This window comes from Ursus americanus, chromosome 18 (genome assembly GCF_024610735.1).
Source record: "Ursus americanus isolate L20-20 chromosome 18, mUrsAme1.1.p, whole genome shotgun sequence".
Lineage (NCBI taxonomy): Eukaryota > Metazoa > Chordata > Mammalia > Carnivora > Ursidae > Ursus > Ursus americanus.
This window is the reverse complement of record NC_142144.1, coordinates 35,200,187-35,227,187: the sequence shown is the minus strand read 5'-3', so window position 1 is coordinate 35,227,187 and position 27,001 is coordinate 35,200,187. Positions and strand designations below refer to the sequence as shown.

General features: G+C 40.0%; 1 protein-coding gene across 4 annotated transcripts in view; it reads left to right on the top strand.

Moving 5' to 3' along the window:
* Positions 1 to 27,001, top strand: part of RUSC2 (RUN and SH3 domain containing 2) — a 68,021-nt gene that overhangs the window by 14,410 nt on the left and 26,610 nt on the right. The window contains exon 1 of one of the 4 annotated variants that reach the window (XM_045780801.2): positions 8,374 to 11,745. The exons of 2 other annotated variants lie outside the window; for them this stretch is intronic. The gene's annotated coding sequence lies outside the window, so the exon portion shown is untranslated. Of the gene's footprint in view, positions 1 to 8,373; positions 11,746 to 11,770; positions 13,132 to 27,001 lie in introns of those variants that run through there. One more of the 4 variants, XM_045780800.2, reaches the window with a different exon arrangement.

The window sequence follows — 27,001 nt, the reverse complement described above, 5'->3', positions numbered from 1 at the left end:
TTGCTGATCCCAAGTTCAACCTGTATAGAATTTCTGGAGCTACTACTACTTCTCAGGATGTTATCATTTAACCCATCTCTTTTCTAAATCTTCAGTATGAGTGGGGAGGAAATTAGGGGGAAGAAAGGAAAGGAGGGAAGGAAGGCAGGCAAGCGAGTTATTTCTCTGAACGAAGAACATTGAGTCTCCAAATTAAAAGGGTACTGTGCCCTCCTTAATACCTATCACCAGCTATCCTGCATAGTGCACTGGGTGTTATACACAAGTAATGAGTCATGGAACTTTACATCAAAAACTAGGGATGTACTGTATGGTGACTAACATAATATAATAAAAAAAATATTATTAAAAAAAATAAAAGGGTACTGTGTGCCCAGTACAAAAATAGAAATAACCTACCCAAAGGTACCTCATCATCAAAATTTGGAACACTGGAGATATGGAGAAATTCCAAAACTCTTCTTTAAAAAAAAAAATTTTATACAGATATCAGGAATCAGAATGGCATTGGGCTGAACAATAATGAAATCTAATTAGCAAGCAATGGAGCAATGCTTTCAAATTTCCGAGAAGAATTGATTTTTTTTTTTTTTTAAGTAGACTCCATGCCCAGCATAGAGCCCAACATGGAGTTTGAACTCACAACCCTGAGATCAAGTCCTGAACTGAAATCAAGAGTCGGACACTTAACCAACTGAGACATCCAGGTGCCCCAGAAGAATTGATTTCTAGCCTAGGATTTTATACACAATCAAATTATCATCTGTGGAAGTTTTTTTGTGTGCGTGAAAGTTTAAACTATATATTTTCAGACATTCATTTCAAAAATGTTCCTTCTGTGTATCATTTTTTAGGATGCTATAAAGGATATGCTCCAGCAAAATGAAAGCGTAAACAAGAAAGAAAAAAAATGGGATCTAGAACCTAGGGCAACTAACATAAAAGAAAGGCAAAGAAAGTTCCTAGAATGATGATAAAGGGAGGCCCAGCATGATAGTGGTGTCATAAGCACAGAAAGGAGTCTGTTCAGAAAGCATCAGGAGAACAGAAAGTTCAGGAGGATCTTCCGGGGGAAATAAACTGTATTTGTTGGAAAGTTATATTGAGAGGGATTTTTACTGTTCTGCTAGACAATTTGGGAAGAATTAGGGGCAAATGTATAGCGAACTAAACCAAAAGAGATGCAAGTATTATAAATTATATAGTAATAGTGAGGGTCCACAGACTACCAAGTCACAGTAAACACTGGATATTAATTTAACCAGAAATTGTGAGGAAGGTGGATGTGAAATTGCTGAGTTTTTGTCTTTTATACGAAGAAATAAAAAGAGAATGTTTAAAACCAAGAAACTAAATAAGCATATTATTTATAAACGTAGCCAGCTGAGATAGCTAAAAGATTTGAAAGTAGCGGTCTCTAGAATGACACAGAGGTGGGAAAGGTGGAGCTGAGGATTGCTATTTTTCATTATAAATCTGCTAATACTATTTAACTTCGTAACCATGTGCATTTATCAATTTGATAAAATAAATATTAATTTTTTAAAAGTCCTTTGACCACATATCACCCCCTTGGTACTGTCCCATTTCTTTACTCTCTATTTCTCTACCCTCTTTAACAGCCAACCTTCATTGGCCATCTGTGCTATCTCCACTACTCAATTTTTCTTTTTCTTTTTTTTTTTAAGAGAGAGCATGCACGCAGGTTGGGGTGCAGAGGGAAAGGGAGAGAGAGAATCTCAGGCAGGCTCCATGCCCAATGCAGAGCCCAATGCGGGGCTATATCTCACAACCCTGAGATTATGAGTCAAAATCAAGAGTCAGACGCTTAACCAACTGAGCCACCCAAGTACCCCTCCATTCACTTTTGAACCCTCTTCTAACCTCATTTCCTGCCACTCCCCTGAGATTTATGTCAAGATCACCAGTGAACTCCAGATTGTCAAATAAAATTGACACTTTCAACCACATGACTTCCTTTCAGTTTTTCTAAGATACCATCCATTTTCTTCCTTGGGGCCTTTCACACATGTCATTCCCTTTGCCTGGAACGTTTGTCCCCCACTCTTTACCTGTTTAATTTCCTTTCAACTCACCTTTCAAGGATCAACTTAAACATCATTTTGCCAGAGAGACCTTCCCTGACCTCTTAACCAGTGCCTTAATTAGTCTTAATCAAGTCCTCTTAATACCCTGTATTTCTTTTCATGACATTTATCACACTTCGTAATTATATTTTTATTTGTGTAATTGTCTGTCTTCCTTCAGTAGCTTGTAAGCTCAGTGAGGGCAGGGATAATATCTCTTGTTCACTATTTTATTCCTAGTAATAGTCTCAATTCCTGGCCCATAGAAATCTTTGCCCAAAGATTGAATATAGCCCTTGAAAATGGTGTTGAAGGAGGGCCTAGAATTCGAGTAATAATTGTAGGAATTAGAAGAGAAGATAGACAAGAAAGACTTTTGTAACACAGAAGCTATAGGATTGAGAGTCACATGGTGTATGTGTCTAGAAATAATTAGATCTTTTAAGGAGACTCTTGCCAGCCCATGAGTTTATGCAAAGGACTCACTTTCACCGTGTGCTGCTGACACTGAGCAATTCAGGTAGTCAAGGGCCTGAATTCACTGTGTTCACTGGTTGGGGAATTCTTGACTCACAGATAAGTTGTAAACTCACTGTAACCTTCTTTCTTTGTATTCCTTTGGGATGTTTCTTGGGACAGAGCCACTTTACGACTTAGGGGATAAAGAACAGAGCCATGAAGAAAGGTTAAAGAATTTGGGATGCTGTGCCTATTGAAAAGAAAAACATGGGTAGGATGGTGGCAAGTCTCCCTATTGTAAATTAGCAGATTGAACAGTAGAACAGTCTCGAAAAGGCAATAGGAGGTACTGGGTTCAAGAAAAGAGAAGAGATTCATAATTAACATTTATTATAGTTGCCATTTACCAAGCCCTCACTAAATACCATCCACTGTACTAAATGTTTTCTGTATCTTCTTTCTAACTCCCACAACCCCCCTCTAAGAGGGGTATTATTATCCCCATTTTACAGGTAAAGAAACTCAGGCTGAGGAGGATCAAATAACTTGCCCCATGCTACAGAATTAGTCCTTAAGAACAGAATTACATACTGACCTTTTAATAACTCTCTCTGTTGACCAGAAAGAAATAAAAGTGAATGGCCTATAGCTGAAAGTCAGGGTTCTATTTCTTCACTGTAATGGACAGTAATTTGTTAGCTGAAGTGAGTTCCTATGCTTAAGTAAAAGTGTGTGAAGTAAACTGGGACTGAACTCCAGCAAAATGAATGTCAATATAAGTAGAGCTCAACTGGGAGCAGGTTATTGATAGATTCTAATGACTCCTTCAAGGACCAGAATTTTCAGTTCAAATACAGATCATTTCAGTTGCCAATTCAGTGTAAACTGATCCCTGATTAACAAATACGTTAAATGGCCTCCTGGACAGAGCTGGCTTTTGTGGATTAGCTATCTTTCCTTTGAACGTATCATATTCCAAAGGCATACTTCATGGTTTATATGGTCAGAGTTATTCAATTACTTGTTTAGTCTGCACAGGTGAACTATAAGCTCCATGAAGGAAAGCACCAGGTCTGTTCTGTTCACGTAATACAGTATCTTGCACTTCATAGGTATTCAGTCAGTGTTTATTGACTGATTGATCCAGTTCTTGTGCAAGACTTTGGCATCTGAGGTTCTTCAGGCCAGTAACAAATTCTTCCATACATCTGCCTAAAGTAGCGAAGGAAGCCCTTCCAAAGCCCTATTGGTATGCTTCTAGGTCAGGCTATTAGATTTCCCAGACCCGGCCTCTCTTGCGTGAGCCCCAAAGACTTGATTCTGTTTGGGTTCTGGTTTTGGCAGTGGGGCTTGTCCTCATTCTGAGATTTTAACTATAAATGAATCAGGCTATTTCCAGGAGAACTCAGTGGGTCCACAATTGCGGGGCAGTGGGAGTTCAGTTACTGCTTTCCTTGCTGGAACCTCCCCATCTCTGTCCAGAGATGTCTCCAGTATAGGTTGGCCAGTCAGGAAATTCCAAACCCTTTTCCTGAAACTCTAAATAGCTTAAGGAATCTCTCCAGCTGGAGTTGGAAAAGCTCCCAGCAAAGAGAGCTGGGTCTTACGTAACTTTACAGACTGCCCCTTTTTAGGAAAAAACAAACTGTTCTCAGCTAGTGTTGGACTCTTAGAGACACATCCTGCATTCTTTCCTAGATGCTCAGCAGCCCCACTGGAGGCAGCTCATAGGACAGAGTTGAAGACCGGTGAGGTTAAGTGGGGAGAGATGAAGAAAGGGGGGGAGGGTGTGATGTCATTCTGGCTGGAACATGCTGTTCTGGTTTTCTTGCTTCAGCTCCCACTAGCAGTAGAGGGAGTGCAGAGCTGGGTGTGAGGGGACCTGCCGGAGAGGAATTATACCTGGGCATACTCACCCTGCACGTTCCAGAAGCCAGCCACTGTACTCACTTGATCCTCTCAGCACCCCCCATCCCAACAGGAACTAGAACTAGTGTGTGAATATGTCTACCGCTGTAGAACCAAATTCTGCTCTAGGAAAAAAAGAAATTTCCAGTTTAGTTTGGTGAAGATTCAGGTCCTCCTTAGTTCAATTCAGTGAACATTTTAAGTCACATGCCAGGCTCTCTACTAAGTTAAGTGACTACTGAGATGAGCAAGACGGTCTCTATCCTTAACATGCAACCAGGGAGGAAAGAGGAAATGTATATACTAATTATATACACTTTTTTGCTTTATAGTTCTTGTACTTCATGTAGTTCTTGTATTCTTAACTCTATTATAAAGGTAACTGCCAAGTTTATGTCTACCTGTGAACTAATGTCCTAGGTAATTCAAGATAAAAATACAAGAAAATTTCCCCTCTTCACATGTGACCAGTTATTTTGCCAAATTATTCATCAAAGGGGCAGGCACAAGTCTTAAGAATAGTCTCACCCTAATTAGTTGTTTTTATTTCCATAATTTTCTCAAGCTAATGTTAGGCATTTTAGAACTTTGAATATAACTTAGATCTTTCAAAATAACAAATAGCTTTCTCAGTGAATTATAATTTGCCCTAGAACATGCCTGCAGTTTTTGCTTCTTCCCTGAAATAGGCGTTAGGCACTTCGTAAGTACCTGTTGATAGAGGTGTCGATCCTCTTTTGGGCTGTAAATGGGTGGTCCCTCATGTCTTCTATGATGATATGGTCCACAAGGCCCACACTTTCCAGCCTTTTAGCCTAAGGATCCTAATTGGCCTAAAAAGAATCATCAGCCCATTTACTGCTTGAAAACTCAAAATACAAGTAAAGAAAAAGAACTAAATGTGTGTTTGTTTTTTTAATAAAATGGGATCACACCATGAATCGTACCTTATAAATTATTTTATTAAAAAACTATGTCATGATATAATTAATAAAAAGCTATATTATGGAACATAGCGGAAGGGAAGGAAAAATAAAATAAGACGAAATCAGAGAGGGAGACAAGCCATAAGAAACTCTTAACTATAGGAAACAAACTGAGGATTGCAGGAGGGGACGTGGGTGGGGTGATGGGGTAACCAGGTGATGGGCATTAAGGAGGTCACGTGATGTGATGAGCGCTGAGTGTTATATATAAGACTGATGAATCACTGAACTCTACCTCTGAAACGAATAATACACTCTGTGTTAATTGACTTTAAATTTTAAATCCTGAGAAAAAACTATATCATGGACATAGTTTCATCTCAACAACTATTCTAAACCAATATTTTTTAATGTTTTATAGACTGTTTCATTATGGGCTACCTCATAATTTAATTGATATACTAATGAAAGAGCATTTAGAATATTTTTTTTAAATTTTTGCTTCTATAAATGGTGCTTCAACAAACATCCTTAGGTATATATCTTCTTATACTTTTATCATGTTATTTCTTTTAAATTTATTTCCTAGAAGTAGACTAAAAAGAATACTTAATTTCAAATTCTGATACATGTTGCTTAGCTGCCCTCTTGAAAATTTCATTCATTTCATTCAAAAAGATTTATGTATACCAGATTCTGTCCTAGTTTCTGGGGATATAATAATAATGTCAGACAAGGTTCCTGTCCCATGGAGCTTGCCTGTCTGGTGTTACAAACTAAATAAACAATTATAAAACACAGTACAGAGAAGTTCAGGGAGCTTCAGGAGCATATAACCAGGGCATGTAATGTGGTCTAGGAAGAGCCGTTGAACTTGTGATATTTCAGCTGAAAACGTGAAGGATGATTAAGAGTTGGCCAGACATGGGGCGCCTGGGTGGCACAGCGGTTAGAGCGTCTGCCTTCGGCTCAGGGCGTGATCCCGGCGTTATGGGATCGAGCCCCACATCAGGCTCTTCTGCTGTGAGCCAGCTTCTTTCTCTCCCACTCCCCCTGCTTGTGTTCCCTCTCTTGCTGGCTGTCTCTATCTCTGTCAAATAAATAAATAAAATCTTAAAAAAGAAAAAAAAAGAGTTGGCCAGACAAATGGAGGGGCCATATTCCAATCAGCAAAGAGGTAAAGGTATAAATACAGAGCAGGGTAGAAATGGCAAAAGATGACACCAGAGAGGTAAGTTATAAAGGGCAGAGTATAGACTTTGGATTTTATGGAAAATCTTTGAAGGTTTTTAAGGAAAAGGGTGATATAAAAAGTCCTCATTTTCAAAGGATGGTGCTGGGAAGGAAAATGAAGTTAGAGGTTGATGTAGGAGTTCAGATAAGTGATAATTATGGGTTGGTCTTGTGTAGTAGCATTGGGGGTGGAGATGGGCGGATAGAATTAAGACTTGGTGGTTATTGGGATGTGAGGGATGTATAAAGTGGAAATAGATAGGAGTAATAGAAACCCAAAACTAAGTACTTAAATAATATCCAAGTTTATTTTTCGACAACAACAATAAAATGCAGAGGTAGACAGTCCTGGGCTGGTGTGGCAGCTAAATAGTCTAAATGAGAGACTTAGGCTCCTTCTGGTTTTTTGCTCTGATATACCTGGGCCATCTTTGTGGGGTTCAAGATGGCTACTGTAGTTCTAGCCATCACCTCGCATCAGGATGCAGGAAGGGAGGAAGAAGGAGGCACTCTGTTCATCATAAAGAGATTACCCAGAATTCTCACAGCACTTTTACCGTAACTTAGTTAAATGGTCACTCCTACCTCCAAGGAACATAGAATTTTAGTTGGAAAACATTATCAGCTGAATTATCAGGCTTCTGTTAATTTGAAAGAGAAAGAGGGAGTAGATGTTTGATTGGCAACTGACAGTCTGGGGCCTGGGAAGGTGGGAACTATTCAGTTCAGCCAAATTAATTACAAGGTAACATTGATTATTACACAAAGATGTACATATACCACTATTGAAAAGAGATTTATTTGGTAACTAGGCAAAGATTTAACACAGTAAAATCCTGTAATAAACAAGTGTTAGCTCAGATAAGGCCCCAGTTTAAATGTGAATATAGCTGTATTGATTTGACCTGAATCACTATCACGCAAAATTGTCATGCTTGTGATTTTAAACACCTTGTCATTCATTAATATTCAGACTATAGAAAAGAACTGGCTAGGACCCCTGGCTGCCTCATGCGGAAAAGCATGACACTCTTGGTCTCGGGATTGTAGATTTAAGCCCTGCATTGGGTATAGAGATTACTTAAATAAGTAATTATTTTAAGAAAAAGAAAAGAACAGACCAACAGATTACTGCTCTTTAGAACAAAATAGGACCCAAATGGAGACATTTGCTTATTCTTCTCCACCAAGGATATTAGTAGTGTATTACGGTGGAAAAAGCAAGGGCTTTGGAGTGAGTCTGACAAGAATTCCAAGCCCAACTCCCCTTCTTTTTAGCTCTGTGATCTTGGATTAAGTTATCTCTGCAAGAACCTTGGTTTCCTCAACTGCAGAATAGGGATAATATAGCCACTTTGTTGGGGCGCCTGTGTGGCTCAGTCAGTTAAGCATCTGCCTCTTTCTCCCTCTCCTCCCTGCTCGTGTTCTCTCTCTTGCTCGCTATCTCTGTCTCTCAAATAAGTAAAACAGATCTTTAGAAAAAAAATAAAAAATAATAGCTACTTTGCAGGCTCATTGTGAAGATTAGATATACGTGAAAGTATTAGTCTTTAGTTGTAAGTCATTTACTTCTTTCTTTTTTTTTTTTAAGATTTTATTTATTTATTTGACAGAGATAGAGACAGCCAGCGAGAGAGGGAACACAAGCAGGGGGAGTGGGAGAGGAAGAAGCAGGCTCATAGCAGAGGAGCCTGACGTGGGGCTCCATCCCATAACACCAGGATCACGCCCTGAGCCGAAGGCAGACGCTTAACCGCTGTGCCACCCAGGCGCCCCCATTTACTTCTTTCTAATCCGTGGTGTGTGGGGAGGTATAGCTCCAAAATTCCTGACCCTGCGCACACTATTCTTAGGTTGCTTATATAGCAGTTTGATCCAGTTTTATAAAGCCTCTGTTTGTGATAGAGCCTAGATTCACAGTCAGCCTTAAGTCTTTGCTCAAAATGAGCTCATCCTTGCCCCTGCTCCATGCCTCTCATCCATATTTACCATGTCCAAATCCTTCAGACTGTTGATAGTTTCCTTGCTATCCACAACCATACCACATATAGAAGTGGAAGGGTTGGGGAGGAGAGAGGGACTTGGGACCTGAGCCAATTCAAGTGTGGGTTTGGAACCTGGGAGCAAGGGGGAAAAACCCAAACAAACAAAAAACAGGACTTGCAGAGGCATGGTATAGTATTATTAAGCAGAAATAGAAATATAAGACTGTTTATGGCTCAGTCTGCACTCCAGAATGATACTGCAATATGCTAAATTCCACAGATGTTTTTTAAGTGCTTTATATGAGGGGAATTAGCCTGTCTGTTAGCTTCAATACAAATAACCTTAGAATTCTTCCTTCACATTCCTCAGTGGCTCAGAGGGGAGCTGGTTCCAAAATACACACACGAGGCCCGCAGGAAGAGGAAAGAAGATCTCTAGGCAGGCCCAGCAGAGTCAGAATTCTGAGATCCAGACCCACGCCAGGGTGATTTTATAATGGCCCACAAACTGAAAATGGTTTTTACGTTTTTAAAGAGTTGTTAAAACACACACACATGCACACACACACGCGCGCGCGCGCACACACACACACACACACACACACGCGCGTGGCACATGAAGCCTAAATATTTCCTATTTGGCCCTTTATTTACAAAGAGCGTTTGCTACAAGGAGGGTGGGTCTCACCAGAGCCTGCAAGGCATTAGAACAGCTGTTTTGAATCCCCAGTGTAGACACTTGCAGAAAAAGAGGTGTCAGCATCAATGAAGAATAGATTTCTGTTTCTCCTCTCCATGAACTCTGGAGACCTGGCAAACTAACCGCATAGTGAGGGATTGCTGGGCTGGAAAGAGTGAAGTTTTGTGTTGGGTGTAGAACACAGTGTTGCCTTTGTTCTAACTGAGCAGTGGAATACATCCTTTCATTAATGTTGCTTTCTCAGGCCTTTAGGCTAAGTCCGGTTGGTAAGTCCTGCTGCTAAATGCTGTATCAATAGGACACAAGCCTCAGATCAGTGGCCTGAGCTCAGGCGTTGGAGAGAATTAGATTTGTAGGTAGAGCAAGTGGGTGAGTGGAGGTGTTTCTTTCTGAGTGCATGTTTTTACTTTCTCTGTTATACATTAGTGGAAGTTAATACCTTATGTCTAGGCAAGCAGATTTCCTAACTATTTCAACTGTTCCTCAAACCAGAAGGCCTGAGGAAAGGAACTGTACTTTGCAACATGGCTGCCATGTCCTAGAAGAAGGAAAACCTGAAAGGCCAGGGCTCCACACCTATATGATGCATGAATGACAATTATATTTCTAAAATACTTTGGTTCTTGAGGCACCTGGGTGGCTCAGTCAGTTAGGCATGTGGCTTCAGCTCAGGTCATGATCCCAGGGTCCTGGGATCGAGCCCCGAGTCGAGCTCCCTGCTTAGCGGTGAGCCTGCTTCTCCCTCTCCCTCTGCTGCTCCCCCTGCTTGTGCTCTCTCACTCTCTCTGTCAAATAAGTAAATAAAATCTTTTAAAAAAATACTTTGTCCAAAAAATTTACAGCATTTACATTTGTTGCTGCTTATTATTTTAATTTTTCAAATATTTTTCCTTGCTACAACACAAGAAGATGGATACAGTTAACTCCTTTACCTATGAGAGGACGGGTATCCTGCCCCCAGATGACCCAGCAAGTCAGAAAAAGCCAAGAATGAAAGCAGTGTTCCTGTCCATGGGCATCCTGCCACTATCCTAGGCATGGGTAGCTTCCAGATGGAACTGAGATCAAACCTCATATCTCTTGTGATCTAATCTGGTTGTTTCTGAGGCTGCATTGTTGTTCTGATGACCAGGTAGATAAGCCTTGAATAACAGGGAGAAAAAATGTATTGAATGAGTGGCTAAGCAGCCTACCTTCTTGCCAGCACCCTGGCTCCTGAAGATAATGATATATTGTGTCACTGATGATGAGTATGAGTCAGCCACAGGCAAGAAGATGATGGAGTCGCTGTTACTGTGCACTTGGCTGCTTGGCTGCTTTCTTTGCACTTCAGCATTGCTACCTGATGTGTGGTACATTTTTATCATTCCACAGCAGTCGGCTGTGCACATGGCCTCTTAGTAGGTTATTTACATCAGCTGTCCAGCTGTCAACCTTCTTGCATCCCTGTCTGCGTAATAGGACAAGATGAAATCTGTTTTAGAAGCTGCCTTTCAGGGAGACGAGTGGGACAGCCAGAGTTCCAGAGACTGTAGTCAAAGTGCAAGGTCCCTGGGACCCCAATCTATAGGCCTTGAGGGATAAAGAAACCTTCAGGAAAGATGTTCCGGGTACTGCTCCAGGCCAGAAGGATGAGGGCTGGACTCTTGGTGTTTCTGTCCTGTTGTGTCGTGTCTAGGAAGAGTTCTGGCCAAATAAATTTTCAAGGAATTTGATCTACCTGCTAAAAACTCTGTGCAAATCAGTTAAGGAACAACCTAACCATTGTTTGTTTCAGGTATCTTTTTCATATAATGTCAGGACTAATCCGGGACTTGTGACGGATAAGGCTGAGCTTCTGGTTAGTTGAGTCACAGTCTTTTCTTGATTTTATTCAGATCGTTTCAGTGCAGCTAGTTTGTATCATGTGTATATGTGTACACCCTTCCAAAACAGTGTCTTAAGTCTCTTGTGTGGGGCCTGCCTGGCTCCGGAGAATGCTACAAAGAACAGTTCTCAGCTGAAGTCCTCCTGGTCCCAGAGATTTAGGACCAGACAGCTGGACATGGGACAGCTCTGTTTGTTTCCTTTTCCCTTCCCTGTCTCTGTGAATTTTGAACTGTTTTCAACAAGGCTCGCTTCCCTCAGAATCCAGCTTAGCATCCCAGAGAAGCCTGAGGCCACTCTTACAGCAGGAAGCTGTCCTAGATTTGGGCAGTAACCAGTAGAACTTGATACTGACGCCGGAGTGTAAAAATAAACACCTCCTACAGTGCGGTCTTAATCCATTGGCATCAGAGTTGCTATTATTAACCCATAGGCCTCATAGCAGCTGTGATGGGCAGACAACAGCCTGGACGGACCTATCCTGCCAGCTTGGGCTCAGACTGTTTCTTTCCTCATCTACTGGGATCTGCTCTGGGGCCCCCGGAGAAGCACCGTCAGTCTGGGAGCATGCCCCACAACAGGTAATCCTAGAGATGGATTAGTATCGTTGGTTTAGGAGAGTCTTAGGCTCCCAGGGCCAGCCTGCCAGTCCAGAGTATAATCGGCACAGGCTGATTGATTCACTGCTAGTGCAGGGGAGGGAAACACGAAACATGACTCTTTCCATTTCTTTTGGATCTTTTTAAGAGGTTTTGCCTACCAGTTCCCTGGACCTGGAGCCTTTAGGTTTTCTGGGAAATTGGGAAAGAATTCCAATGATCACCTGCCAAAAATATAATAATGGTAGTGACCATGACTGAGCACTTAATCTTGTGTGAGGTAGTTTACGTGCAATATCTTATTTAATTCTACCTCAAGCCTTTGAACAAAGATGTGACAGTTTTACAAATGAGGAAGCTGATGTTTGGTGAAGTTGAGTAACTTCCGGAAGTCCATAGCTAGCAAGTAATGTGTCACACTTGAACCCAGACCTGTCAACACCAAAATCCATGCTCTGAATCATTACAGAACCTAAGTTCCTGAATACTCAGGACTCAGGCCAGACCCTAGCCACCTGCTTTTAAATTTTAAGTATACATCAGTTACTCTCCTTTTGGTCTTAAAACTAAAGCAAATAGAGTATCTGATCCACAGAAGTGGTCTTTGCGGCCACTTGCTAGTGAGGCAGTCCCAGTGCTCGCACCAAGCATGGTGACCTAGACTCAGAGACTATTTTCTAAAGTCTGTCAGAAGACAAGTCACCTCTGGGAAAAGGCTTTGACTCTGGCAGAGAATTCTCAGGGACTAGGACCCCTCTGCTAAGAAGAAGGCCAGACTAGAACCTGGTTCCCTGAGGGAGCAAGGCTTTGATGGCTTCTAGCAGTCATAGTGAGGGAGGAGTGTGCTTGGATGGTAATATTTCCTTGAAGGGCAGCTAGACTTCTTTTTCTTCTTTCTCTTATCTCCCCACCCTGTCTCCACAACTGGCTTGTGTAATTCAATCTAGATTCTTCTCATAGTCCACCGTGCACTTGTGGCCTTTTATTTACAGCTTTTGAAAGACTGATAGAACAGCAGCTTACCAGCCTGCGTGCCTCAGTCCGCTGCCTTGGGGGAGGGGAAGCAGACAACACTCTGACCTTTCTTCCCAGAGCCTAGGAGCCAAACGGAACAGCCAAAGAAAAAACAAGGGGTTGACCACATTAGGCCTTTTTGTCCCAGCTAACTTGCTCCTGCAAATACACACTTGAGAGCTGTCCTCCTACCCGAGCACCCTGAGCTGGGCCTTTGACTATCCATCTCTGACACGCTGTGCCTGGTTTTGGTGGTTTGCTCTTCCCTTGTGGCTCACCTACACCTAGCATTGGAGGGCTTAATCTCTCCATCCTCATCCTCATCCCCTCAGTTGAAGAACGCCGTCTGTCAAGGTAGGAACTAAATCTTTCCTAATTCTCCGTAGTCTTCTTCTCTCTCCCTAACCTTCATCTTTAAAAGGGAAAGATAGGATTTGCAGCAAATTCTCTACCTCTAAAGACTTCTAACTGTAGCAGTGAGAAACCAGGCACCTGGAGGTATAGGTGTGTGTGTGTCTGTGTATTTTTATTGAAAGGCAAGAGGGTGAGCAAAAGGACATTAATTAGTACCCTGCATAGGAGGACCCTTTCCTTGGGCCTGAGGTTTTAATTTGGCTTAATTTGTAATTAGATCTGAAAGGTACTTTAAGAGGTCATGTGATTCAGCCTTCTGCCTCTAGACAGGTGCTATGAGTTGAACTAAGGAAAGAATCAAATAGTTGACCTACTGGAGAAAGTTAGACACTTGCTGGCTGGATGAGTAGAAGAGAATAATTTTTTTTTTTCTAGGTATAACCTCTTGAGCAAAGAGACCCTGGGACAAAGCTAGGTTTATTATTACCAGATTTTGGTGAAATAAAGGAAAGCAACCCTTTGGGGGTCAGTGGCTTCTAGTTTATTCTTTTCCTGCCTATAATTTTCCAGTGCTGCAGTCTCCATTCATTGAACTCGGGCCTTGGGAGCTTCAGACATAGCTGAACCTGAGACGTAAAAGGCTTGGGGCCTACTAGAGGTTCCACCCCTAGATGTTCTGCCAGTGATTTTGATTATATTAAAGATGCCTGCATATTTCCAGTCCATAAGGGAAGAGATAGACTTGGGGAAATGAAGATATACGCATACCAGGTGGTCCTAGGAAAGAGCCCATTCTACTTCAGAGCCAGGCCTTTTCTATAGTGTTTGTATTCAACTTTAGGGAGTGGACTTGAAGCTGAACCTTTCTGTAACATAATTTGAGAAGCTGAAAGTAAAACTAGCCCTGTGCTTGGAAAGAGGATTCTATATTAGGGAGTCCTGATAAGGAAGCAGCTGGGTGTGTCTGGGACAACCCTGCAGGCCTCTTCCAGCACACTCCCAGCCTGCTGCCTGGCCTCATTTGGAGTCCAAAATAACATAGTATCAGTTCAGAACAGTGGCCTCCTCAGCTAGGAGCAGCTACATGTAACCAGGAAGAAAGATAGATGAGCTCTGAGCATTGGCTGCTGTTTCATTTGTGGAATCAGACTGGTGATGCCATCGCCAGGTGCTCTCAGGCCACAACAGCCTGTTTATTCTTTCCTTGTAACTCAGTGCAGACACCCACAGGAATCACTATCACCACCAATTCCTGAATCTCTGAATTCTTTTAGCGTCTCTCACACATTTCAAAGAGAAGTACTTAAATCTTGCAGGAAATTCAGAATCTGCATCAAATCTCATGGCCTATAAAGACCTAGAACCTTAGCAGGCATGGAGGCTAGTTATACAAAACTGATTTTCCTGAATTAACGTAGAAGTTCATTTCTGTACTCAGAAGTAAGTCTGCTATTAATGCAGCTAATCGACATTATTTTCCAGGCCTATTTGATTTGGGAGCCATGAAGAAAGTGAGGAGATGATTTCTATCAGTTAATCATTTGTTTCACATTCCATTTCCCCAACTCAGCAAAGCATGTTGGTCAGTCTTGTATTTGCCTTTGCCTAGAGGTTTTTAGAAGTTCTCCCTCTAAGCTCTAGGGTCCCCTGGAAGGGCCTTTGGGGACCCCCACAGTGGAGAGAGAGATTTGGAGTGTGTAGGGCTTTAGGCCTCCCCTGCTTCAACCAGAGTAGCTCTGTTTTATGTATGATGGCTGAAGAAGTTTGAAACCACTGCGCCAACTCTTGTCACACATCCTGAATTGTCTTTCTTGCTGCCTTAGCCCTCTGCAGAGCCATGTTGGCGATGATTTTAACAAAATTATGAGCCCCTCAAGTTGGGCTCTTAACCCCTGAACATCCAGCACAGTGCTTTATACACAGTAGGATGCTTGTGGTTTGCTTGCTTGCTTGACTAATTCCTGAGATGAGATTAATTAATGGTCTCGGGATGCTTCTAGATCAGGGAGAAGTATACAGTAGTCATCCACAGTTTTACTGTCCGCAGTTTCAGTTAACCCATGCACGTTCAACCATGGTCCTTCTGGAAGCACGTGATCCTCCTCCTGACAGTTATCAAAGGGTCAGTAGCCCAATGCTCCATCACAGGGCCTATGTCTTTCATCTCCCTCCATCTTATCACAGAGGCATTTTACCATCTTACATCAATACAAGAAGGGTAAGTGCAGTGCAGTAAGAAATGAGAGAGACCATATTCACATAACTTTTATTATAGTATATTATTAAAATTTTATTATCAGTTATTGTTAATCTCTTACTATGCCTGATTTATAAATTAAACTACCATAGGTATGTATGTACAGAAAAAAAGCATGGTATATATAGGGTTCGGTGCTCTCTGTGGTTTCAGGCATTCACTAGGGGTCTTAGAACATATCCCCTGCAGGTAAAGGGGGACTACTGTATAGTATGTCATTAGTTTATTTGATTTGTTATGATTTCACCACTTCTGACCTTTCCTACTGGAATCAGTCATGCAGTTTGTGGTGAAAACATGGCCAAAGGTGTTACCTAACATAGGGTTGTTGTTGGTGTAGAGGATATCTGACTAGGTCACAAGCAAAAGTACTTCCTGTTGATTTCCAAAGACGAGTGTCCTGAGGTCGGCAGAGTAATTATTGGGAAAGACTGGGGGCAGAGGTCTACTATGATCACATAGTCCTACCTATTTTTAAATACTGCTTGCTTTCACTAAAAATTACCTGCCTAGATAGTTTGCAAAACTATTCAGTGTCTTGACTGTGGAAAATGCAGATCTTTTTCTTCACAGACCTACACTTATAACAACATCCAAGCTGTTTATCTGCAGCCTCTGGTATATATATATATGAATATCTTATTGGTTTGTGTTTTTGTTTTGGGTTTGTTTGGTTGGTTGGTTGGTTTTTTTTTTTTCTTTATTTTGTTTTTAATTAACATGTTTTATGAGTTACATATACATTTAATTTTTTTGAAAAAAACAAATAATAGAAAAAGGACATTAGTGGGAAGACTGGCAAAATCCAAATAGTTTGCAAGTTTAGTTAACAGTAATGTGTTCAATGTTAATTTCTTTGTTTTAATAAATGTATGAGGATTATGTAAAATAGTAACAGGAAACTGGTTGAAGGACATACAGGAACTCTGAACAATTTTGATAGTTCAAAAATTATTTCAAAGTAAATAGTTAATTTTGGGGGCACCTGGGTGGCTCAGTCAGTTAAGCGTCCACCTCTTGATTTCGGCTCAGGTCTTGAACTCAGGGTTGTGAGTTCAAGCCCCGCATTGGGCTCCATGCCAGGCCTGGAGCCTACTTAAAAAACTAAAAATAAACAAATAGTTAATTTTCTAAAATTAAAAATTATTCCAAAATAAATAATTCTAAAAAGTTTATACACTACAATAGTCTTCACAATGAAAAAAAGCCAAATAATGCCAGGTATGAGACAATCTGAGCATCAAAATCAATACCAACAATAGGTTCCGACCCATTCAATTAAAAAAAAAAGAAGCCCAAGATTCTATACTGATACCAAAAGAAGGGAGAGAGGGAGTGAAGAAGGAAAGAAGGAAAGAAATTTTTCTTGTATTAGATGCCAGCTAATAAATATAGAAAGAATAATAGCTGATTCAGACAAAAATCATCAATGGATGTTAGCCTTTTTTTTTAATTTTTAATTTTTTTTAAGATTTTACTTATTGAGAGAGAGAAAGAGAGAGAAGAAGTGGGAGCGGAGAGGGCGGGGAGACAGAGGGAGAGGGAGAAGCAGGCTCCCTACTTAGCCAGACATGGGGTTCCATCCCAGGACCCTGAGATCATGACCTGAGCTGAAGGCAGACACTTAACTGAGCCACCCAGGTACCCCAGATGTTATCCTTTTTAAAGAGCAATAGCAATGCTTTACATTTCTATAAAATATTTAGAGTTTATAGAGCACTTTCACATACTGTTTTGAGTAGGCCACTGTTCACATCTGTAGCTGGGGGTATAATGTATCTCCCTTTAGCCTTCACATTCTTTTTTTTCACCTCCCGACCCCTATAAAACAGCTTGGTCCAAGAATAGGAATGCTTAGTAGCCAGTGGTTATATTCATTTACGTTTTATTTTTACCACCCCTAGATCTCTCTAATAATCTCTTGCTATTTGATTATCTTTGAGATTTTATCCTTTATTGAAAACATTTCACACATACACACATAGTGTATTCTGTATCTGACATTTTTCATACCTGAAGTGCTTGCAGTTTAAATCTGTTATTTGTTGTTTTCTCTGTTACTCATTCATGGTGTCTTGCTTCTATGTGTATTTGTGATCTTTGATAGAAATTAATTTTTGTTTGCTCTTTAATTTTGAGAATCCTATCTACTTAAGCTGGGGTAGTTTCCTCCAGTGAAAATTTGTATCTGCTTCTCCCCAAAAGTCGGGAGAGGGAACCACCAGCTCTGGATCACTTGAACATACTTCAAGGTCTCAGCCTAATGTGGGAGTCTCAGGTTTAACCCCTCACCTTTTAGTGGTCCAACGCTTGTCATTCTGACCACAATTAGAATGTTTTGGGAATTGGCCCACAAAGAATCCTGGCCCTCCTCCTTGCTTACTCCACAGCTCATGATGTTTCCCCCTTTTGAGGATGGGGGAGTAGCTTTGGAGATTTCTCCTGTTTATTGTGAGCCCTGAAATGCTTTAAAAGGTATGTTCTACAGGATCTAGTTTTTTTGCAGTAGAAAGGACTCCCTTAATATCTAGTTCACTACATTCAGGAAAAAGAAGTCTCTGTGTATTTTGATATCCTAGTTTTTTAAATTAGCGTTTAAGCCTTTTGCTATACCCACCCTCATAAATATCCAATCCTATTGGATATTTAGGATATTTTTAATTTTTTGCTGTTGCAAGTAATACTGCAGTGAACATCACTGTAGAAATGTAAAGTAAATCGGGAGTTGAGGATATTGACAAAAAGTATAACTATATTCTGGGCAAGGGTTACAACTGTATATTCTGGGCAAGGGTTACAAACTCAAATGCTTTATAGGATCCTGGAAAATAATACAAATGAATAAAGTGAACCAGTGACACTGCAAAAGACCTTAAGGAGTGGTGGGAACATGTTAACCTGAAGGGCACATGCCTATCTGATGAAGGCAGCCACTTCTCAGCTCCAGCCGGTTGTTACCACCTAGAAATGAGAGCCTGGTATGGTCAGTTCTGATTCTTCAAGCAAGACAAACTGGAAATCCAGATTATTATTTTTTTAGAAATCTCCAAGATGTTTATGGTGGCATTTTTACAGTGTGAGCCACATAAAACCTGTTGACACACAAGATGTGACTATCTGGCTGTCACTTTGCAATGTCTGTTCTAGGATCATGACTGGGAATAAACAGTAGGAAAGTGCTGACTGAAGACACAGCTGCTAAGTCATCTTTCCATCCTCAGTATGAAAATGGAGAGAAATGAGGGGTTAAGAGTTTAAGACCTTGGCATTGAGGATTTTTTCCCCCCAAGGCTCAGCCTTTTGATTTTCAGTCTTCCTTCCTCCCTCCCTCCCTCCCTCCCTCCCTCCCTCCCTCCCTCCCTCCCTTCCTTCCTTCCTTCCTTCCTTCCTTCCTTCCTTCCTTCCTTCCTTCCTCTCCTCCTTCTCATCAGATGTGCTGTTCTCAGGTGAAGCTAAGAGCTTGGGTCCAGCTAGCCTGCTGGGCTTGCCATCCAGTAGCTTTATCAAATAAACATGAGTGGTGCCCTACTAAGGTATAAGGAAGGCCTTGTGCTAACAATTATTTATCAACATATAAGACATGGCCCCACACTGCAAAAGTGTGCTGTCATCAAGAGATAAATAACAAATTGGCCAGCATTTGGTACCAAATGAGTGTGCAGACAATTAGTATTGAAGAAGTTCAGAAGAAAATTTCCATGATTAAGAAAAGCTTCCAGACATGGTAGAATTTGAGCTAGGTCCTTAAAAAAAAAAAAAAAAAAAAAAAGTCAGGGGAAATAGGACGAGAGCATTCCAGATATTTTCCCAGTGGAGTGAGCCAAAACTCAGAATTCTGAATAAATTTGGCACATGATAGAACATGGTTGGATTAAGTAGGAAGGAACTTTGAATGTCACATTAGTGAATTTGGATTATCCTATATGCAGTAGGGAGCCATTGAAGACTTTTTAGTAATAAGGTGACATATTGAAGCCAGTGCTTTGAGGAGATTAGTCTTGTGTCATCCTACAGGATAGCTGGGAGAAAAGAGCCAGACTGAAAGCTGTAAAACTAGTAGAAAGACTATATAATAATTCAGAGAAGAGGTTAGTGTAGATCTGAATTAGAATAGGAGTAGGGGTGGGAACTTGAGAGGCAATTTAATGAGTGGTTAAGAACACTGAATTTGGAATCAGACAGATCTGTATCTGCATCCCAGATCAGGTATTTACTGACTGTGTTACCTTAGGAAGATGATTTAACATCCCTGAACCTCATTTCTCATCCATAAAATAGAGATAATAATACTTAGTGTAGAGGTGGTTATATAGATTAAATGAGATGATGTAAGTAAGTGCTTAACATAATAATTGGAATATGGTAAAAGTATAATAAATTATTAGATCCTCATGCCTAAAACACTGGATCAGCATGACGTGGTGATTGTCTGAATGTAAAGTGAGTCCAGATGACTCTTGGCGTTTTCAAGCTTGTGTTACTGATAGTCCAAATTGAAAGCAGATTTAAAATAGAACAATCAGTTTGACTTTAGATATGTTGAATTTGAGGTAATGGGAAGAAGTGTATACTAGACTATTAGAGATTTGATTCTGGAAGTTCTAGAAGAATGTGAGATTTAGAAATCAGCAGCATAATGGGAAGGGCCAAAAACTTCTCAAGTTGGAAAGACTTCATCCCTGAGCCTTGCTGTAAATCTACATTTTTTTTCATTGTTATTTTTAAAATCTTAAAACGTGAGTATATTTGACTATAAATCTACATTTAAATGTGTGACACGTATTGTTCTTTTTATTTTTTTAATTTAAATTCAATTAATTAAAATATAATGTATTATTGGTTTCAGAGGTAGAGGTCATTGATTCATCAGTCTTACATAATACCCAGTGTTCATTACATCATGTGCCCTCCTTAATGTCCATCATCCAGTTACCCTATCCCCCTACCCCCTCTCTTCCAGCAACCCTCAGTTTGTTTCCTATGATTAAGAGTCTCTTACAGTTTGTCTCCCTCTCTGATTTCATCTTGTTTTATTTTTTCCTCTCTTCCCCTATGATCCTCTTGTGTTTTTTTTTTCTTAAAATCCACATATGAGTGAGATCTTCTAATAGTTGTCTTTCTCTGATTGACTTATTTTGTTTAGCATTATACCCTCTGGTTCCATCCAGATCATTGCAAATGGCAAGATTTCTTTCTTTCCTTCTTTTTTTTTTTTTTTTTTTGGATGGCTGGGTTGTAGTCCATTGTGTAGATATGTATATACCACATCTTCTTTATCTGTTCATCTGTCGATAGACATCTGGGCTCTTTCCATGTTTTGGCTATTATGGACAGTGCTGCTATAAACATTGGAGTGCAGGCACCCCTTTGGATCACTGCATTTGTATCTTTGGGGTAAATACCCAGTAGTACAATTGCTGGATCATGGGGCAGCTCTATTTTCAACTTTTTGAGGAACCTCCATACTTTTTCCCAGAGTGGCTACACCAGCTTGCATTCCCACCAATAGTGTAAGAAGGTGGTTCCCCTTCCTCTGCATCCTTGCCAACATCTGTCATTTCCCGACTCGTTAATTTTAGCCATTCTGACTGCTGTGAGGTGGTATCTCATTGTGGTTTCGATTTGTGTTTCCCTCATGCCAAATGATGTTGAGCATTTTTTCATGTGTCTGTTGGCCATTTGTATGTCTTCTTTGGAGAAATGTCTGGTCATGTCTTCTGCCCATTTCTTGATTGGATTATTTGTTCTTTGGATGTTGAGTTTGATAAGTTCTTTATAGATCTTGGATACTAGCCCTTTATCTGATATGTTATTTGCCAGTATCTTCTCCCATTCTGTCGCATGTTTTTTGGTTTTGTCGACTGTTTCCTTTGCTGTGCAAAAGCTTTTTATCTTGATGAAATCCCAGTAGTTCATTTTTGCCTTTGTTTCCTTTGCCTTTGGAGACATGTCTAGCAAGAAGTTGGCACAGTCGAGGTCACAGAGGTTGCTGCCTGTGTTCTCCTCTAAGATTTTGATGGATTCCTATCTCACATTTAGGTCTTTCATCCAGTTTGAGTCTGTTTTTGTGTATGGTGTAAGGAAATTCATTCTTCTGCGTGTGGCTGTCCAATTTTCCCCACACCATTTGTTGAAGAGACTATCTTTTTAAGATTTTTTATTTATTTGACAGAGATAGAGACAGCCAGTGAGAGAGGGAACACAAGCAGGGGGAGTGGGAGAGGAAGAAGCAGGCTTCCAGCAGAGGAGCCTAATGTGGGGCTTGATCCCAGAACACCCAGATCACGCCCTGAGCCAAAGGCAGACGCTTAACTACTGAGCCACCCAGGCGCCCCGAGACTATCTTTTTTCCATTGGATGTTCTTTTTTGCTTTGTCGAAGATTAGTTGACCATAGAGTTGAGGGTCCATTTCTGAGTTCTCTATTCTGTTCCATTGATCTATGTGCATGTTTTTGTGCCAGTACCATACTGTCTTGATGATTACAGCTTTGTAATAGACCTTGAAATCTGGAATTGTGATGCCTCCAGCTTTGGTTTTCTTTTTTCAACATTTCCTTTGGCTATTCGGGTCTTTTCTGGTTCCAAACAAATTTTAGGATTGTTTGTTCCAGCTCTGTGAAAAATGCTGATGGTATTTTGATAGGCATCACACTAATGTGTAGATTGCTTTGGGTAGCATAGACATTTTAATGATATTTGTTCTTCCTGTTCATGAGTTTTTCCATTTCTTTGTGTCTTCCTCAATTTCTTTCATAAGTGTTCTATAGTTTTCAGAGTACAGATCCTTTACCTCTTTGGTTAGGTGTATTCCTAGGTTATCTTATGTTTTTTGGTGCAATTGTAAATGGGATCGATTCCTTGATTTCGCTTTCTTCTGTCTCATTGTTAGCGTATAGAAATGCAACCGACCTCTGTGCATTGATTTTATATCCTGTGACTTTGCCAAATTCCTGTATCAGTTCTAGCAATTTTTTGGTGGTGTCTTTTGGGTTTTCTACATAGAGAAATGTCATCTGTGAAGCGTGAAAATTTGACCTCTTCTTTGCTGATTCGGGTGCCTTTTATTTATTTTTCTTGTCTGATTTCTGAGGCTATGACTTCCAGTACTTGTTGAACAACAGTGGGGAGAGTGGACATCCCTGTCACGTTCCTGACCTTAGGGGGAAAGCTCTGAGTTTTTCCCCATTGAGGATGGTATTTGGTGTGGGTCTTTTGTATATGGCTTTTATGATATTGAGGTATGTTCCCGCTATTCCTGCACAGTGGAGAGTTTTTATCAAGAAAGGACGCTGTAATTTGTCAAGTGCCTTTTCTGCATCTATTGAGATTATATATATGGTTCTTGTCCTTTCTTTTATTTATGCATATATCACATTGATTGATTTGCAAGTGTTGAACCATCCTGGTAGCCCAGGAATAAATCCTGCTTGGTCATGGTGAATAATCCTTTTAATGTACTGTTGGATCCTGTTAGCTAGTATCTTGGTAAGAATTTTTGCATCCATGTTTATCAGGGATATTGGTCTGTAATTCTCCTTTCTAGTGGGGTCTTTGTCTGGTTTTGAGATCAAGATAATGCTGGCCTCATAGAGTGAGTTTGGAAATTCCAGAAGAATAGGTATTAATTCTTCTCCAGATGTTTGGTAGAATTCCTCTGGGAAGCCATCTGGCCCTGGACTCTTGTTTGTTGGGAGATTTTTGATTACTGATTCAATTTCCTTGCTGGTTATGGGTCTGTTCAGGTTTTCTATTTCTTCCTGTTTCAGTTTTGGTAGTTTATATATCTCTAGGAATGCATCCATTTCTTCCAGATTGTCTAATTTGTTAGCATATAGTTGCTCATAATCTATTTTTATAATTGTTTGTATTTCTTCAGTGTTGGTTGTGATCTCTCCTCTTTCATTCATGATTTTTTATTTATTTGGATGCTTTCTCTTTTCTTTTTCATAAGTCTGGCCAAGGGTTTATCAATCTTATTTATTCTTTCAAAGAACCAGCTCTTAGGGGCGCCTGGGTGGCGCAGTCATTAAGCATCTGCCTCGGCTCAGGGCGTGATCCCAGCGTTCTGGAATTGAGCCCCACAACAGGCTTCTCCGCTAGGAGCCTGCTTCTTCCTCTCCCACTCCCCCTGCTTGTGTTCCCTCTCTCGCTGGCTGTCTCTCTCTGTCAAATAAATAAATAAAATCTTAAAAAAAAAAAAAAAAAAAAAGAACCAGCTCTTAGTTTCATTGATCTATTCTGCTGTTCTTTTGGTTTCTGTTTCATTGATTTCTGCTCTAATCTTTATTATTTCTCTTCTCCTGCTGGTTTTAGGCTTTATTTGCTGTTCTTTCTCCAGCTTCTTTAGGTATAAGATTAGGTTGTGTACTTGAGACCTTTCTTGTTTCTTGAGAAAGACTTATATTGCTATACATATGTGATTTATTCTGGAGACTATTCCATGTGCACTCAAGAAGAATGTGTATTCTTACTCTGAATGTATCTGTTAAGTCCATCTGGTCCAGTGTGTCATTCAAAGCCCTTGTTTCCTTGTTGATCTTCTGCTTAGATTATCTGTCCATTGCAGTGAGGGGGGTATTAAAGTCCCCTACTATTATTGTATTATTATCGATGTGTTTTTTTATTAAACAATGAAGAAAGAATGATGTAAGAAGAGGTACTAGAAGATTGGTGTTACAGAAGCCAATCGGAGAAGGAGGGTATCAATAGGAGAAGATAGCTAAGTATCAGAAACTTTAAGTAACGTAAGTTCAAAATTAAACTAGTTCAGACAGTTCAAGTATTATATAAGAAGACAGACTTTAGGTGGTTAGGAGAAAGTAAAGTTAACATAGTCTATTCTTTTAAGAACTTCTTTTTTAAAAGATTTTTTAAATTTATTTGACAGAGAGAGAGAGAGCACAAGCAGGGGGAGCAGCAGGCAGAGGGAGAGGGAGAAGCAGGCTTGTCTGATGGGGGGCTTAATCCCAGCTCACCGGGCTGCTGCTTTTTCTATTTAACAGTTTTATCAAGATATAATGGGTGTACCATGTTTAATCAGTTAAAGTATACAATTCAGTTGTTTTTAGCATATTCACAAAGTTGAGCAACCATCACAACAGTCTAATTTTAGAACATTTTCATCATCCCACAAAGAAACCCCATACCTATTAACAGTCACTCTCTATTTTCCCTTTACCCCAGTCCCTGGCAACCACTAACCTACTCTTTGTCTCCATAGATTTACCTAATCTGGACATTTCATATAAATGCAGTCAAACCATATGTAACCTTTTGTATTTGGCTTCTTTCACTTAGCATAATGTTTTCAAGGTTCATCTGTGTTGTAATGTGTTTTGGTACTTCATTCCTTTTTGTCGTTGTTGTTGAATAATATTGCATTTTATGAACATACCACATTTTATTTGTCCATTAATCTATTGAAAGACACTTGGGTTGTTCCCACTTTTTGGCTATCATGAGTAATGCTGTGAACATTCATATACAAGCTTTTGTATGAACATATGTTTTCATTTCTTTTGGGTATATATCTAGGAGTAGAATTTCTGGGTCATATGGTAACTCTATATTTAACATTTTAGGGAATGTCCAGACTGTTTTCCAAAGTGATTACACCATTTTACAATCCTCCCAGCGATGTATGAGGGTTCTGATTTCTCTATATCATCAACACTTATTACTGTCTGTCTTTTAGATTTTAACCATTCTAGTAGGGTGAGTAGGGTAGGTCTCATTTTAGTTTTGGCTTGCACTTCCCTAATAACAAATGATGTTGGGATTCTTTATTGACCATTTTTATGTTTTCTATGGAGAAATATCTATTTAAATCCTTTGTCCATTTTTTAATTGAGTTATATGTCTTTTTATTGTTGAGTTGTAAGAGTTCTTTATATATTCTGGATAGAAATCCTTTATCAGGGGCGCCTGGGTGGCTCAGTTGTTAAGCATCTGCCTTCAGATCAGGGCGTGAGCCCAGGATCCTGGGATCGAGCCCCACATTGGGCTCCCAGCTCTTCTGGGAACCTGCTTCTTCCTCTCCCACTCCCCCTGCTTGTGTTCCCTCTCTCACTGGCTATCTCTTTCTCTGTCAAATAAATAAATAAAATCTTTTTAAAAAAATAAAAGAAAGAAAGAAATCCTTTATTAGAAATAATGATTTGCAAGTATTTTCTCTCGTCCTGTGGGTTGTCTTTTCACTATCTTGATTGTGTCCTTTGAAGCACAAAATCTCTAAATTCTTACAAAGTCCACTTTATCTGTGTTTTCTTTTGTCATTTGTACTCTTGGTATTGTGTCTAAGAATATATTGCCTGACTCAAGGTTATGAAGAGTTGGGTTTTTTTAACGATTTGTTTTAATAGACCTCCCCCCCCCCCGCATGAACAGCAGGGTTCTTCCTTCTAAGCCTTTTGAGTCAGATCTGTCTTACCACTCGCTCTAATTTACACTCAAGGCACATTTGTTTTTATACTACTCTTGTTCAACAAGACTTTGACTAACCACCTTGTATCTGCCAACCACTATGCTAGGTTTTGTGGGAAACAAAATAAAAATTATTTTGTCTTCCACACTGGGTATTGGGCAAAGATCAATTTAACTTGAACTTTGCAGTTAAAAGAGACATTAAGGTAGACATGAAAAAAAGAACATTAAACATATCAAAGGACAGATGATTTACTTAATCAAAATTGTTCATGGACTGATGCTACTTGTTGATGAAGTTTGCATCAGTAAACAATGAAACGAGAAAAATAATGATGATATGCTTTCTCTTATGCAATGATTATAGTTGATGTAAAGTTTTATTATTTTTTTTTAATGATGCTGTTTGGCAGTATAAGAAGTTGGCAATCACTTATTGATCTACTAGTTTTTGTAGGATTCTTTTCTTGTCTGTAAAACCAACAACCTGCAGCCACAGGTTCAGAAGACAGATCATTTCTGGCTCAGGAGTGATCAGTGAAGACTTGATGGAGGAGTTGATCTGAGCCTTGTAGATTTTGGCTAATTCTGAGTAAAGCCAAGTGTAACAGGTAGGAGAATGTGAACAAGGGCAACAGGGTGGAAATGAGATTATGGAGCAGTTTTGAAGGACTACATGATGGGGTGTGGGAAGTAAGGTTGTGTAGAGAGAGAGTAGATAGATAGCCAAGATGGAGGACGTTGAAAGCCAAAATGAGTTTGAACTTGATTCTCTGGGTAATGGAAAACCGTTAAAAGGGGCAAGAGGAGTGACATATTGAAGAAAGATGGTACTTTAAAGAGATGAATCTGGCAGTAGTGGAAGGTAAATTGCAGGTGAGAATATTAATTAGGAGCCAGTTGAGGTTTATAATGTGACAATATTTGTATTTTGTTGCTGGCCAGAAAATAATTTGTTCTTTCATCAAAAGCACTATAGATCTTTGGCAGTGGTGGGTAGAAAGTAGGTGATGATGTGGTGAAGTAAGCCAAGCACTGAAAATTTGAAAACTGCCTCCTTCTACAGGCAGCTAGAAACATTTTCTAAGTAGTGGCTCTCCAGTGTGATGCATGGCTTAGCCTCACAGAAATTTCAGGGAATAAGACCCTGGGCCTAGAAATCTTACAGTAAGAAGCTACAACTCCAAGCA